Source organism: Heterodontus francisci, unplaced genomic scaffold (assembly GCF_036365525.1).
Source record: "Heterodontus francisci isolate sHetFra1 unplaced genomic scaffold, sHetFra1.hap1 HAP1_SCAFFOLD_510, whole genome shotgun sequence".
NCBI classification, from domain to species: domain Eukaryota; kingdom Metazoa; phylum Chordata; class Chondrichthyes; order Heterodontiformes; family Heterodontidae; genus Heterodontus; species Heterodontus francisci.
In genome coordinates, this window is record NW_027140486.1 from 809,214 (window position 1) to 823,234 (window position 14,021).

A 14,021-nucleotide genomic window follows, 5' to 3' on the forward strand; every position below is an offset into this window, starting at 1 on the left:
CATCAACCCTGCCGACTACCACCTTTGTAATATCACCCGTCTTCACCTCAGCCTCAGCACATTTGCCACATAAACCCTCATCTGTGCCTTTGTTAAATCCACACTTGACTATTCCAATTCTATCCTGGTCATCCTCCCATTTAGAAACCTCCATAAACCGCAGGCCATCCAGAACTCTGCTACCTGCATCCTATCTCGCACCAAGTCCCGATCGCCCATCACCCCTGTGCTGACTGATCTACATTGGCTCCCGGTCTGGCTGCACCTTAATTTTAATATTCTCATTCTTGTGTTTGAATCTCTTCATGACCTCACCCTTCCAATTAGTCCCATTCACGTATTTTTCCCAAATCCATTTTTAAAGTGTGTTGCTTTCACTCGACATCTTCCATGGCTGTGATTTTCGGCTCTCTGCTGCCACTGGTACAAACAGTATGTAACCTGAATCCATAAAATGATGTGAACTGCACAGCTGGTCATAGTTGTGACCTGCACAGTGCTCCAGGATGGACAGGGAACGAGCCTGTGTGTACCGAACATGTGCTATGCATGTGAGCGGAGTCTGAATTTACATCAATCAGCCATTCCAGCAGCTTTGATGTCCGTCTTTGCAACTTGGTCTGAACATGTCTACTGACCACCTGTGTTCATCACTGTCAGCTGAACATACATTCAGCAGCCCGAAGAACCCCCTCGAGTGTTATTTAAATGGGCCAGTCATTTGACTTACTTCTGCTGTTGTACAGTTAGTGGAGGTGCTGCGGATGGTTTTCTGGAGGTTGTGTTGTGAGCTGCTGCAGACATTCAGCGAGAAGAGAATTTGGTGAGGCAACTCTGGACGCGGTATGGGGACTGTAGTAACAGTGTCTCTGTGTCTGTCACATGTCCAACAAATGGTGCAGAGCTGCAGAGAGGAGAAGCTCTGTAAAGAGGGAGGTGGTAGAGCCTCTGCCCTACCCAGCCCGGGTTTTCCAATAGCATTTTTCCGACCTACACCTAAACCAGGAGCAGTGTGTGACGTGACTCTGATTCAATAAGGAGGTGGTCACAGAGCTGCGTCACCTCCTGTAACACGATCTGGAGCCACACACCAGGGTGAGGACGAAGCTGTCAGTGACCATTAAGGTCACAGTTTCATTGAACTTCTATGTATCTGGATCTTTCCAAGCAGGAACAGGCGCTGTATCCACATAGAGTCATCGAGAGTTATAGAGTCATTTTTGGCACAGAAGGTGGCCATTCATCCCATCATGTCCATGCTGGCGCTCCATGGAGCAATCCAGTCAGTCCCATTCCCTCGCTCAAACCCTTTCGCAAATCCATGTTCTTCAAGTGTCCACCAGTTTTCATTTGACGTCATTGATTGTCTCTGCTTCCAACACCCCGTTGGGCAGTGAGTTCCAGGTCATTATCACCCGCTGTGCAAAAAAGTTGTTCCTCATATTCACTCTGCATTTCTTGCACCAAAACCTTCAATCTGTGTTCGCTAGTCCTTGTTCCTTCAGTGTATGGGAACAGTTTTTCATTGTCGAAATTATCTAACCCTATCATAATCTTGTAACCTAACCATGTAACTAAAATCTTCCATCCCTGGAACCATTCTGTTAAATCTCCTGTGCACCATTTCAAGGACTTTCACAATCTTTCTGAAATGTGATGACCAGAATTGGACACAATACGTCAGATGAGACCTAAGCAGAGATTTTTAGACGTTCATCATAACGTCTCTGCTTTTGCACTCAATACTTCGATTTATGAAATGTAAGATTATATGTAGCTTACTAACCACTCTCTCAGTATGTCCTGGCACCTTTAAAGATGGATGCGCATGCACCCACAGGTCTCGCTGTTCCTGCACACTGTTTACAACTGAGTAATTAAGTATATATTGCCGTCTTTACCTTTCTGTCAAAATGCCTCATCGCACACTTGCCTCACACTTCCAACTGCCACTTGCTACTTGTCTGCCCATTCCACTCACTATCTATGCCCTGTCGCAACTTCCCTTTCCTACCATGGATCCCCCCATTCTGCACCATTACACCCATCTGAGACGCCCCATCACAGTGTCCCCTTGGAGAAAATCCTGCAATAAAAAGCACCAGCAAAATAATTTTCATTAACATCTTTATCCAACAACACATCCAATTATACAAACAAAACTGGACTATTCACCCTTTTGTATTCCATTCGTACCTGTCTCATGTATTCGCTCAACTTGCCTAGTGCTCCGACACAGTGTTTCCCCAGTGACTGCAGCATGGCTGATGGAAGGCTGCTGACCTTCACTGGGGGAGACTGCAGATGGCCTTGCAGGATGTCCTCGAGAAGCTCCAGGCTTTGTGGTATCGGATTCAGACTGCACCACCTCGACATGGACAGCAGCAGCCTGGGCTGGCTGATGGGTAACGGCAAGGACACTGGTGGAGTGACAGTGAAGGGAGAACAAATACTGCCATCCTGAGAGAGGGCAGCAGGTTCCTGCTCCACGGAGACACTGTCACTCCCACGGGGTGACACCTCATCAATCCTAGTAATCTACTGGATCACAGATTGCTGGACTGCTGTGAGAGCCTGCAAACCACTTTGAACACTGATGTCCACAGTCGTGATTGCAACATCTGATCCTGCATGGCAGCAAGCATGGATCTCATAACCTCAGACTGAGCTTCCACTGCAGCACTGAGACGTTGGGTGTCTGCCGTCTGTGCTGCAGTGGAAGCTGAAACAATGGTCACCAGACACTGTATCACGGCTGGGTCCGCTAGTGCTGTCATTGAGTTAGTGACCACTTCCACAGGGGAAAGAATGGTCTTCAAGCTCTGTGCAATGTCCTGTGCCATGCTGGAGCTCCCAGACTCCTCCACATTCCTTGACACTGACAACAGACTGTCTGATAGGCCTGTCAGTGGACAAAGTATCGCATTGTACATGTCCATCAGTATTCTCCTTATGCTGTTCCAGCAATGTTCGTATCTGAGTCCTCTGTATTATAACTCGTTTGTGACCTTGCCTTCTGGTGAGCTGACACATGAACTATCCTTTCCTCCTGGCTTGTCTGCAGCTCACTTGTGCTCGGTGACTCACCACGTGCAGATTCCGACTCCATACCAGCCTCTAAGGTACACGCAGTGTAAGTATTTGATCTGGTGACTATGAGTTTCAGACCAAATGATGGGGCTTCACTTTCAATGCTGTGATGCTGCTGTCTGTCTCTCATTCTCCTGCAGCTGCTGTGATTGGGAAGCTGTCAGTTTCGGGTTATCATTGGAAAGTATAAAATCGGAATGGGAGAGTTGGGGTCAGGGATTGGGGATGGGATGGAAAGCAGGGGGTCCATGGTCCCACCATCTGCAGCGTGTACATCATTCCAGACAGCAGGATGAGGGCGAGATGGGAGTTAAGAAGGGACATAAGGCAGAAATATAGCAACATCCTGAATGCTCTCGGTGATGCCTGATGCGACGGGCTCTGTTACAGTCAGTTCCATGATGTGAAGACCTATCTCCTCCCTCAGGCTCAGGGGATGAAGGTATGTCTGGTCCCCGCCAGTTCACTGCTGCTCCCTGAGATTATGGACCACATTGTCCTGCAAGTGAGAGGGCAGAATGTCACTGGTTGTGTTGCACTGTGTTTCGGTGATGTACCTGCCATAGCTGAATAGCTGGAGGTATATGGAGGCAGTGAGAGGTGGGTATGAGGCTGGTATCATTGGAAGGTGTGTGAGGGTGAGGTGGAGTATGTGAAAATTAGGTGTGAGTCCTGAGTGTGAGGGACTGCTGATGGGTGAGTGATGGGAGTGTGGTTCATTGAGCAGTGTGGGAGGTGGTGTTGGATGTAGGAGATGCCACGTGCCGATGAATTCACTGACATTGACCACCCGTGGGAGCTTATTAACTTCTTCTGGCTCTGCTGCCAGGTCCTCGGGGCCAGACATCTTACATTCACCTCCCTGGCCACCTGCTCCCATTCCCTTCAGAGGGCGTTCCTTGAAGGTCTCCACCCCACCCCACACTAACTTGGCGCATCTTCCCCGTCAACCTCATGACTAAGGCTTCCAGCACAATATCCGTGAACCGCAGAGCCCTCTCTCTGCCTGATATTCCATTTGCCTTGTATCCATTTGCAGCAGCAGCCTCCGATGCTTCAGTGAAGCCTCCTTTTAAGTGACAGACTGCCTTTAAGAGCTGAATCCTGGCTGAAACGCTTGCCAGCCTCGCACACAGTTAGGTCCCTGTTCAGCGGGCAGACAGACAGCAGCACGGATCACCCCGAGCGGCATGTAGAATTCATGGAAATGATGAGGGAGCAGGAAGTTTGTGTGTCACCTGCCTGAACAGGAAAGGAAAGGGGCAGATCATGATCCCTCTGCCCAAAAAACTATTAAAAGCACATCTTCTCGCTCTTTCCATTTCCCTATCTTTCATTCACACAATCTCTCTCGACTCTCGAAATCTATTGCTCATGGTATCAGAGATTGATGCAGCACAGAAAGATGATTGATGAAGGAAGAGCAGTTGATGTTTATTTATTTTATTTAGGGATACAGACTCTTCAGCCCATCGAGTCGGTGTCGACTAACAACCACCCATTTATACTAACCGTCCAGCAATCCCATATTCCCCACCACCTACCTACACGAGGGGCAATTTATAATGGCCAATTGACCGATCAACCTGCAAGTCTCCGGCTGTGGGAGGAAACTGGAGTACCCGACGCAAACCCACGCAGTCAAGGGAGAACTTGCAAACTACACACAGGCAGTACCCAGAATCGAACCTGGGTCGCTGCGGTGCTAACCACTGCGCAACGGTGCCGCCATGGAGATGTTATCTCTCTGGACTGCAGTAAAGCCTTCCAGAAGGTCCCTCATGGCAGATTGGTACAAAAGATGAAGTCACACGGGGACAGAGGTGAGCTGGCAAGATGGATACAGAAGTGGCTCGGCCACAGAAGACAGAGGGTATCAGTGGATGGGTGTTTTTCAGAATGGAGGGATGTGACTAGTGGTGTTCCGCAGGGATCAGTGCTGGGACCTTTGCTGTTTGTGGTATATATAAATGATTTGGAGGAAAATGTAGCTGGTCTGAGTAGTAAGTTTGTGGACGACGCAAAGGTTGGAGGAGTTGCGGATCGTGATGAGGATTGTCAGAGGATACAGCAGTTGGAGACTTGGGCAGAGAAAAGGCAGAGGGAGCTTAATCCAGACAAATGTGAGGTAATGCATTTTGGAAGGTCTCATGCAAGTGGGAGGTATACCGTAAATGGCAGAACGCTTAGGAGTATTGACAGGCAGAGAGATCTGGGTGTACAGGTCCACAGGTCACTGAAAATCGCAACGCAGTTGGATAAGGTAGTCAAGAAGGCATACGGCATGCTTGCCTTCATCGGGCGGGGCATAGATTATAAAAATTGGCAAGTCATGCTGCAGCTGTACAGAACTTTAGTTCGGCCACACTTAGAATAATGCATGTAATTCTGGTCGCCACACTTCCAGAAGTACGTGGAGGCTTTGGAGAGGGCACAGAAGAGGTTTACAAGGATGTTGCCTGGTCTGTAGCGAATTAGCTATGGGGAGATGTTGGATAAACTCGGATAGTTTCCACTGGAAGGACGGTGGTGAAAAGGCGACATGATAGAGGTTGACAAAGTGATGAGCGGCATTGTCAGAGTAGATGGTCAGAAACTTTTTCCCAGGCTGTAAGAGTCAGTTACTAGGGGACATAGGTTTAAGGTGAAAGGGACAAAGTTTACAGGGGATGTGCGAGGCAGGTTCTTTACACAGTGGGTGTTGAATGCCTTTAAATTTGTGCCGGGGGAGGTGGTGAAAGCAGATACGATAGCGACGTTTAAGAGGCATCTTGACAAATACATGAATAGGAAGGGAATAGATCGATACCATCCCCAGAAGTGCAGAAGGTTTTAGTTTAGGCAGGCATCAAGATCGGCGCAGGCTTGGAGGGCCGAATGGCCTGTTCCTGTGCTGTACTGTTCTTTGTTCTTTGTTCAGAATGGGCAGCCAGGAGGCAGATGGAATTTAATACAGACAAATATGACGAGACGTATTTTATCAGAAGTAACAGGAAGAGTCAATATACACTTAATGGTACCATTCTAAACAGTGTGCATGGACAGAGGGACATGGGGTTCATGTACACGATAATTGAAGGTGAAAGGACATATTGAGAGAGTCCTTAGGAAAGCACATGGGAACTTGGGCTTCATAAATAGAGGCACTGAGTACTGAAGAAGGAAAGTTATGCTGAACCTTTATAAAGCTCTGGTTAGGCCCCAACTGGAGTACTGCATCCAGTTCTGTTCACCACACATTACGAAGGATGTGAGGGCCCTTGACAGGGCGTACAGGAGATTTACCAGAATGGTTCCAGGGATGGAGGATTGCAGTTACAATGTTAGTCTGGAAAAGCTGGGATTGCTTTCCTTGGAGTCAAGGAGATTGAGGGGTGAATTGCTAGAGGTATACAAAATGATAAACAGTGTGTATGCGGTAGACAAGGAAAAGATATTCCCATTAGTTAATTGTACAATGAATAGAGTTAAGGTTGTGGGCAACAGATAAAGGGGGATGTGAGCAACAATTTTTTTACACAGCGAGTAGGAATGGCCTGGAAATCACTGCATACGAGAGTCGTGCAAGCAGAGATGGTGAATGATTTCAAAAATATATTGGATGCACACTTGAGGGAAATAAACTTGCAGGAATATGGAGAGACAGCTGGAGTAAGAGACTGACTGGGCTAATCTACAAAGAATTGGCATGGACTCGTTTGGCCGAATGGTCTCATTCTCTGCTGAACTGACGATGACTCTACGACTCTCTATTATTACTGCTATCCTGCACTGGGGAAGTTCAGAATGTACTGGACAGTATCACCCTGTTGATCCCCGTGATGTAAGTGAAATGTTTGATGCCCCAGAACGTGGTTAACAAACGTCCTTCACAAACAGAGTAAATCAGTTCATACCCACTCACAATTCTGGAGTCATTCACAATGTGGAGTAGTTTCTCCTGGTTTTCTCTACATAGGACAACAGTCAGGCTTCTCACTGTGTCCTCCACCTCCATGTGGAAAGCCTTATCAGGGTTAGGTGAGATAAGAAACGTTACCCAGGCGACAGCTTTCTTCAATTGTGTTTCTGCTTCCGTGCTCTCTTCAATCCAACTGAGTTAAACCTGGTCATCATCACCATTAGGTAGTTCATAAAGAGGAATCACAGTCTCTGCAAATCGTGGGATGAGGGTCCACTGATACCCCAAAAACCTGGGGATAGGATACAGGACAGTCTTTGAGGTGGACAGGGGTAGATACTGGATGAGGGTCCGCTGACACCCCCCAAGCCTGAGGATAGGACACAGCACAGTCTTTGAGGTGGACAGGTGTAGATGCTGGATAAGCGTCAACTGATACTCCACCAGCCTGAACATGGGACACAGGGCAGTCTTTGAGGTGGACAGGGGTCGGCACTGGATGGTTTCGACCTGATGTTGCTCTGGGCTGATGCTGGATGATCCAGTCTGGACACCTAGAAAGGTGACACGTTCTTACACCAGCTGAGCCTTACGGGGATGGTCTTTTAGTCCAGCTCCCAAAGTAACTGTAGTATTCCTGCAAAAGGGTTAAATGTGAGGACACGGTCTGTGGTAATGAGGAGGAGATCATTGACATATTGCAGCAAGCAGGAAAGTGTGTGAAAAGCTGTTAAAGGCCCTGGCCATACGTTTGTGGAAAATAGTGGGGCTACTGTGGATCCCCTTGTGACAGACATGTCCAGGGGCATCTCTGGTCATCATAACTGAATGTGAATTTAAATTGCTTCTCCAGTTTTACTGGGATACTCCAATAACCATTAGAGATATCCAGGGTGGTGAACACAGCCCTGCTGCTGGGAATCCTGGAGAGTAGAGTAGGTGTCTCTCAGACAATTGGGTTCACACAGGGGTGACTAATTTGAGTTTGTGGGGGTCAATAGTTAGTCAACAGCTGCCATCCGGTTTTCGAACCTGTCAAATTGAGGAGCATACATTGGTCAGTTAATTTTTTTCGGATCTGCTCAAGTTTCCACAGTCATCTTTATGGGTTGTGAATACACTCAGCACTGACTTGAGAATCGCCTGAACCTCAGGGTCATCAGAGGTGTATGGTTCACACTCTTCTCATATTTTAATCATGAATATTGAGGTTACACTGGACACTAGAGTACTGGTTTGTTTTAAGATCTACAATATACAAATACAGTGATAATGAATTACGGCTGATAATCTTTGAGCATATTACTGCCCAGTAGTGCCTGTCCATTATGCAGGATCATATCAAAGGGAGGCAGCACTTTGACATGAACTCTGTTCCCTCTCCTACACCACTGTGAGATCTGATCTCGGGTCACAGATTAACTAAAAGGAGGTCGAAGGGTAACCAGCAGTTTATTGAGGAGTGACAGTTCAAATACAGCACCAAATCAGAATAGACATAATAGACATCCGACCTGTGAAAGGTGAAAAATACTTTCTGGCTATGGATCAGATTTTAGAAGCTATTATTCAAGACGTTATAGCAGGGCACATAGAAAAAATCAAGGTGATCACGTAGAGTCAACATGGTTTTGTGAAATGGAAATCATGTTTAACCAATTTGCTGGAGTTCTCTAAAGAAGTAACACGTGCTGTGGATAAAGGAGAACCGGTGCATGTATTGTACTTAGGTATCCAGAAGCCCATTGATAAGGTGCCACAACAAAGGTCATTGCAGAAAATAAAAGCTGATGCTGTACAAGGTAGCATTTTGGCATGGATAGAAGATTGGCGACCGAACAGGCAGGCGAGAGGAGGCATAAATGGGGCATTATCTGTTTGGCAAGCTGTGACAAGTATGTGCCACAGTGATCAGTGCTGGGTCCTCAACTTTTTACAATTTATACAAATGACTTGGATGAAGGGACCGAAGGTGCAGTTGCTGAATTTGCTGATGACACAAAGACGTAATAAAGTGAGTTGTGAAGAGGACAGAAGTGGGTCATAACGGGATAGATAGATTGAGTGAGTGGGAAAAAATCTGGAAAATGGAGTATAACGTGGGAAAAGGTGCAATTGTCCATTTTGGCAGGAAGAATAAAAATGAAGTGCATTATCTGAATGGTGAGAGGTTGCAGAGTTGAGACGCAGGGGGAACTGGGTGTCTTAGTGCATAAATTACATAAGGCGAGTATGCAGGTACAACAAATCATTAGGAAAACTAATCGAATGGTATCATTTATTGCAGGAGGAATTGACTCAAAAAGCAGAGAGGTTATGTTTCAGTTGTTCATGGCATTGATGCGATGACATCTGGAGTAATGTGCACAGTCCTGGTCACATAATATATGGAAGGATTTAAATGCGTTGGAAGCAGTTCAGAGAAGGTTTACTCAACTAATAACTGGAATGGGTGCGTTGCATTTTGAGCAAAGGTTGGACAGGCTAGTCTTTTATCAGCTGGAGATTAGACGCGTAAGAGGAGACTTGATTGAGGCATATCGGATTCTGAGTGTAGGACACAGCAAGTGAGGGAAACGAGAGAGAAAGAGAAAGAGAGAGAGGGAAGGAGGGGTCAGATCAGCTCATCTGCTGCTAAAACCCTCATCCATGCCTTTGTTAACTCGAGACTTGACTATTCTAACATACTCCTGGCTGGTCTCCCACATTCCACTCTCTGTAACCTTGTGGTAATCCAAAACTCTGCTGCCATCTTCTAATTAACACCAAATTCTATTCACCCAACATCCCTGTGCTCACTGACCTACATTGGCTCTTGGTCCAGTAACACCTCAATTTTAATATTCTCAGTCATGTGATCAAATCCCTCCATGTCCTCACCCCTCTGATTATCCCAATCCCCTGTCAATTTCCAATATTCCTGAAAGTGGATTATCTTAAAGTCTTTTTCTAATTGAGTTTATTTCCCTCTTTCTCTCTCCCTGACCACACGTTTCATCTCTCCAGCTCCACTGGTGATGTGGAAGTTTGGATCCATAAAATGGTGTGAGCTGCACTGCCGGTCACATCCAGCACATTGTACAGGACACCCAGGCTGGCCGGGGTGATAACGTGGGGGTAACGTGTGTGTGTCTGTACTGTGAAGAGGGGTCTGAATATGGTGTCAATCAGCCATTCCAGCAGCTTTGATGTACGTCTTTGAAACTTGGCCTATGCATGTCCACTGACCGCTTGTATTAGTCACTCTCAGCTGAACATACATTCAGCAGCACCAGGAGCCCTCTATAGTGTTATTTAAAAGGACCAGGCATCCAACTTCCAGGTGAGGGGCTTTTGACTTACTTCTGCTATTGTAAAGTCAGTGGATGTGCTGTGGATAGTTTTCCGCCTCCATAACATCGTCCGAGCTCACCCCTGTCTCAGCCCATCCGCTGCTGAAACCTCGTTCATGCCTTCTTCACCGAGAGTAGGCATAAATGGGCCATTTTCTGCTTGGCAAGATGTGACGAGTGGGTTGCCACAGAAATCTGTGCTGGGGTCTCAACTTTTTACAATTGATGTAAATGACTTGGATGAAGGGACTGAAGGCATGGTTGCTAAATTTGCTGATGACACATCGATAGTTAGGAAAGTAACTTGTGAAGAGGACATAAGGAGGCTGCAGAGGGATATAGATATGTCAAGTAAGTGGGAAAAGATCTGACAAATGGAGTACAATGTGAGAAAATGCGAAATTGTCAATTTTGGCAGGTAGAATAGAAAAGAAGCATATTTCTATGGTGAGAGATTGCAGAGCACTAAGATGCAGACCGATCTGGGTGTCCTTGTGCATTAATAACAAAAGGTTAGTATGCAGGTTCAGCAAGTAATTAGGAAAGCTAATAGAATGATATCATTTATTGGAATGGGAATTGAATACAAAAGTAGAGAGGTTTTGCTACAGTTACACAGGAAATTGGTGAAACCATATCTGGAGTACTGTGTACAGCATTGGTCTCCTTATTTAAGGAAGGATGTACATGTATTGGAAGCATTCAGAGAAGGTTGACCAGACCAATACCTTGAATGGGCCGGTTGTCTTATGAGAAAAGGTCGGAAAGGCTAGACATGTATCCACTGGAGTTTAGAAGAGCAAGAGGCGACTTGTTCGAAACATATATGACACTGAGGGTTCTTGACAGGGTGGATGTGGAAAGGATGTTTCCCCTTGTGGGAGAATCTAGAATTAGGGGTCACTGTTGAAAAATAAGGGGTCGCCCATTTAAGACAGAGATTAGGAGAATTTTTTCTTTGAGAGTCGTGAGTCTTTGAAACTCGTTTCCTCAAAAGACAGTGGAAGCAGAGTCTTTGAATATTTTTGAAGCAGAGGTAGATAGATTTTTAATAAGCAAGTGGGTGAGAGGTTATTGGGGATAGGCGAGAATGTGGATTGAGGTTACAATCAGATCACCTATGATTTTATTGAACGGTGGAGCAGGCTCGAAGGGCCAAGTGGCCTACTCCTACTCCGAATTCGTATGTTTGTATGTTCGTATGTCAAGTCCCGAGGATAGAGGCCAGCATCCTAGAGCCTTAAAGTCTGTGGCTGCAGAGATATTGGAGGTATTGATTAAAAACTTACAAAATTCCTTAGATTCTGGAAAGGTCCCAGCGGATTCGACAATAGAAAATGTAACACATTTATTCAAGAAAGGAGGGAGACGGAAAACAGGAAACTATTGGCCAGTTAGCCTGAAATCTGTCATAGAGAAATTGCTAGAATCCATTAATATGGAGGTTATAGCAGCATACCTAGAAAATCATCATGGGACCAAATAGAATCAACAAGGTTTTGTGAAAGGGAAATCATATGTAACTAATTTATTAGAGCTCTTTGCGGAAGTGACAAGCAAGGTGGATAAAGGGGCACCTCTAGATGTGGCGTACTTGTATTTCCAAATGCATGACGTAGAGGTAACATATTGGCATGGATAAAGGATCGGTTAGCAAACAGGAAGCAGATGCTGGGGATAAATGGGTCTTTTGCGTTGGAAAACAGTAACTACAGGGATCAGTGCTGGGGCTTCAACTATTTACAATCCATATCAATGACTTGGATGAAGGGACAGGATGTGTGGTAGTTAAATGTCCCGATGACAGCAAGATGGGAAGGAAAATCAGTCGTCAAGAGGAGGGAAAGAGTTAACAAAGGCAAATAAATAGGTTACGTGAGATTGGCACAAATTTGGCAGATGGAGTATAATGTGAAAAATTTGACCTTGTCTACTTTGGCAGGAAGAATAGAGAAGCAATATACTATTTAAATGTGGAGAGAATGAAGACCTCGGCGGTACAGAGGGGTAAATAACAAAGAACAAAGAATTGTGCAGCAGAGGAACAGGCTATTCAGCCCTCCAAGCCTGCACCCATCTTCATGCCTATCAAAACTAAACCCTCTGTACTTCTGGGGACGTTATTCCCTCCACTCCCATCCTATTCATGTATTTGTCAAGATGCCTCTAAAACGTCGCTGTCGGACCTGCTTCCACCACCTCTCCTGGCAGCAAGATCCAGGCACTCACCACCCTCTGTGTAAAAAACTTGCCTCACACATCCCCTCTAATCTTTGCCCCTCTCACCTTAAACCTATGTCCCCTACTAACTGACTCTTCCACCCTGGGAAAAAGTTTCTGACCATCCACTCTGTCCATGCCACTCATAACTTTGTAAACCTCTATCACGTCGCCCATCCACCTCCGTCGTTCCAGTGAAAACAATCCGAGTTTTTCCAACCTCTCCTCATAGCTAATGCCCTCCAGACCTGACAACATCCGGGTAAACCTCTTCTGTACCCTCTCCAAAGCCTCTACGTCCTTCTGGTAGTGTGGCGACCAGAATCTCATGCAATATTCTAAGTGTGGCCTAACTGAAGTTATGTACAGCTGCAGCATGACCAGCCAATTTTTATGCTCTGAGTATAAATCTAAGTAACGATCTGAGTGTCGTGGTACAGGAATCATAAGAGTTAGTCTACCTGGACAGCAAGTGATTAGGAAGGCAAATGGAATGTCAGTGTTTATTGCAAAGGGAATTGTGTACAAAAGTGGGGAGGTTTTACTGCAGCTGTGCAGGGCTTTGGTGAGAACTCATCAGGTGGACTGTGTACAGTTTTGTTCTTCTTATTTGAAATAAAACTGATATAATTGCATTAGAAGCAGGCAAGACTAAGTTCACTTGATCCATTCAGCGAATGGAGGGCTTATTTTATGAAAAAAAATTGAAAAGGTTGTGTTATACCCATTGGATTATGGAAGAAAAAGAGGTGATCTGAGTGAAACATGTAAGATCCTAGGATTTATAATCATCTTGAAAAGAATAAGTTCATTAGAGATAGTCAGCACGTTTTTGTGAAGGGTAGGTCGTGCCTCACAAACTTTATTGAGTTTTTTGACAAGGTGACCAAACAGGTTGATGCGGGTAAAGGCGTGGATGTGGTCTATATGGATTTCAGTAAGGCGTTTGATAAAGTTCCCCACGGTAGGCTATTGCAGAAAATACAAAAGTATGGGATTGAAGGTGAATTAGTGCTTTGGATCAGAAATTGGCTAGCTGAAAGAAGACAGAGGGTGGTGGTTGATGGTAAATGTTCATCCTGGAGTATAGTTTCTAGTGGTGTACCGCAAGGATCTGTTTTGGGGCCACTGCTGTTTGTCATTTTTATAAATGACCTGGATGAGGGTGCAGAAGGGTGGGTTAGTAAATTTGCGAATGACACGAAGGTCGGTGGAGTTGTGGATAGTGCCGAAGGATGTTGTAGGTTACAGAGGGACATATGTAGGCTGCAGAGCTGGGCTGAGAGATGGCAAATGGAGTTTAATGCGGAAAAATGTGAGGTGATTCACTTCAGAAGGAGTAACAGGATTGCAGATTACTGGGCTAATGAGAAGATTCTTGGTAGTGTAGATGAGCAGAGATATCTTGGTGTCCAGGTACATAAATCCCTGAAAGTTGCCACCCAGGTTAATAGAGCTGCTTCGAAGGCATATGGTGT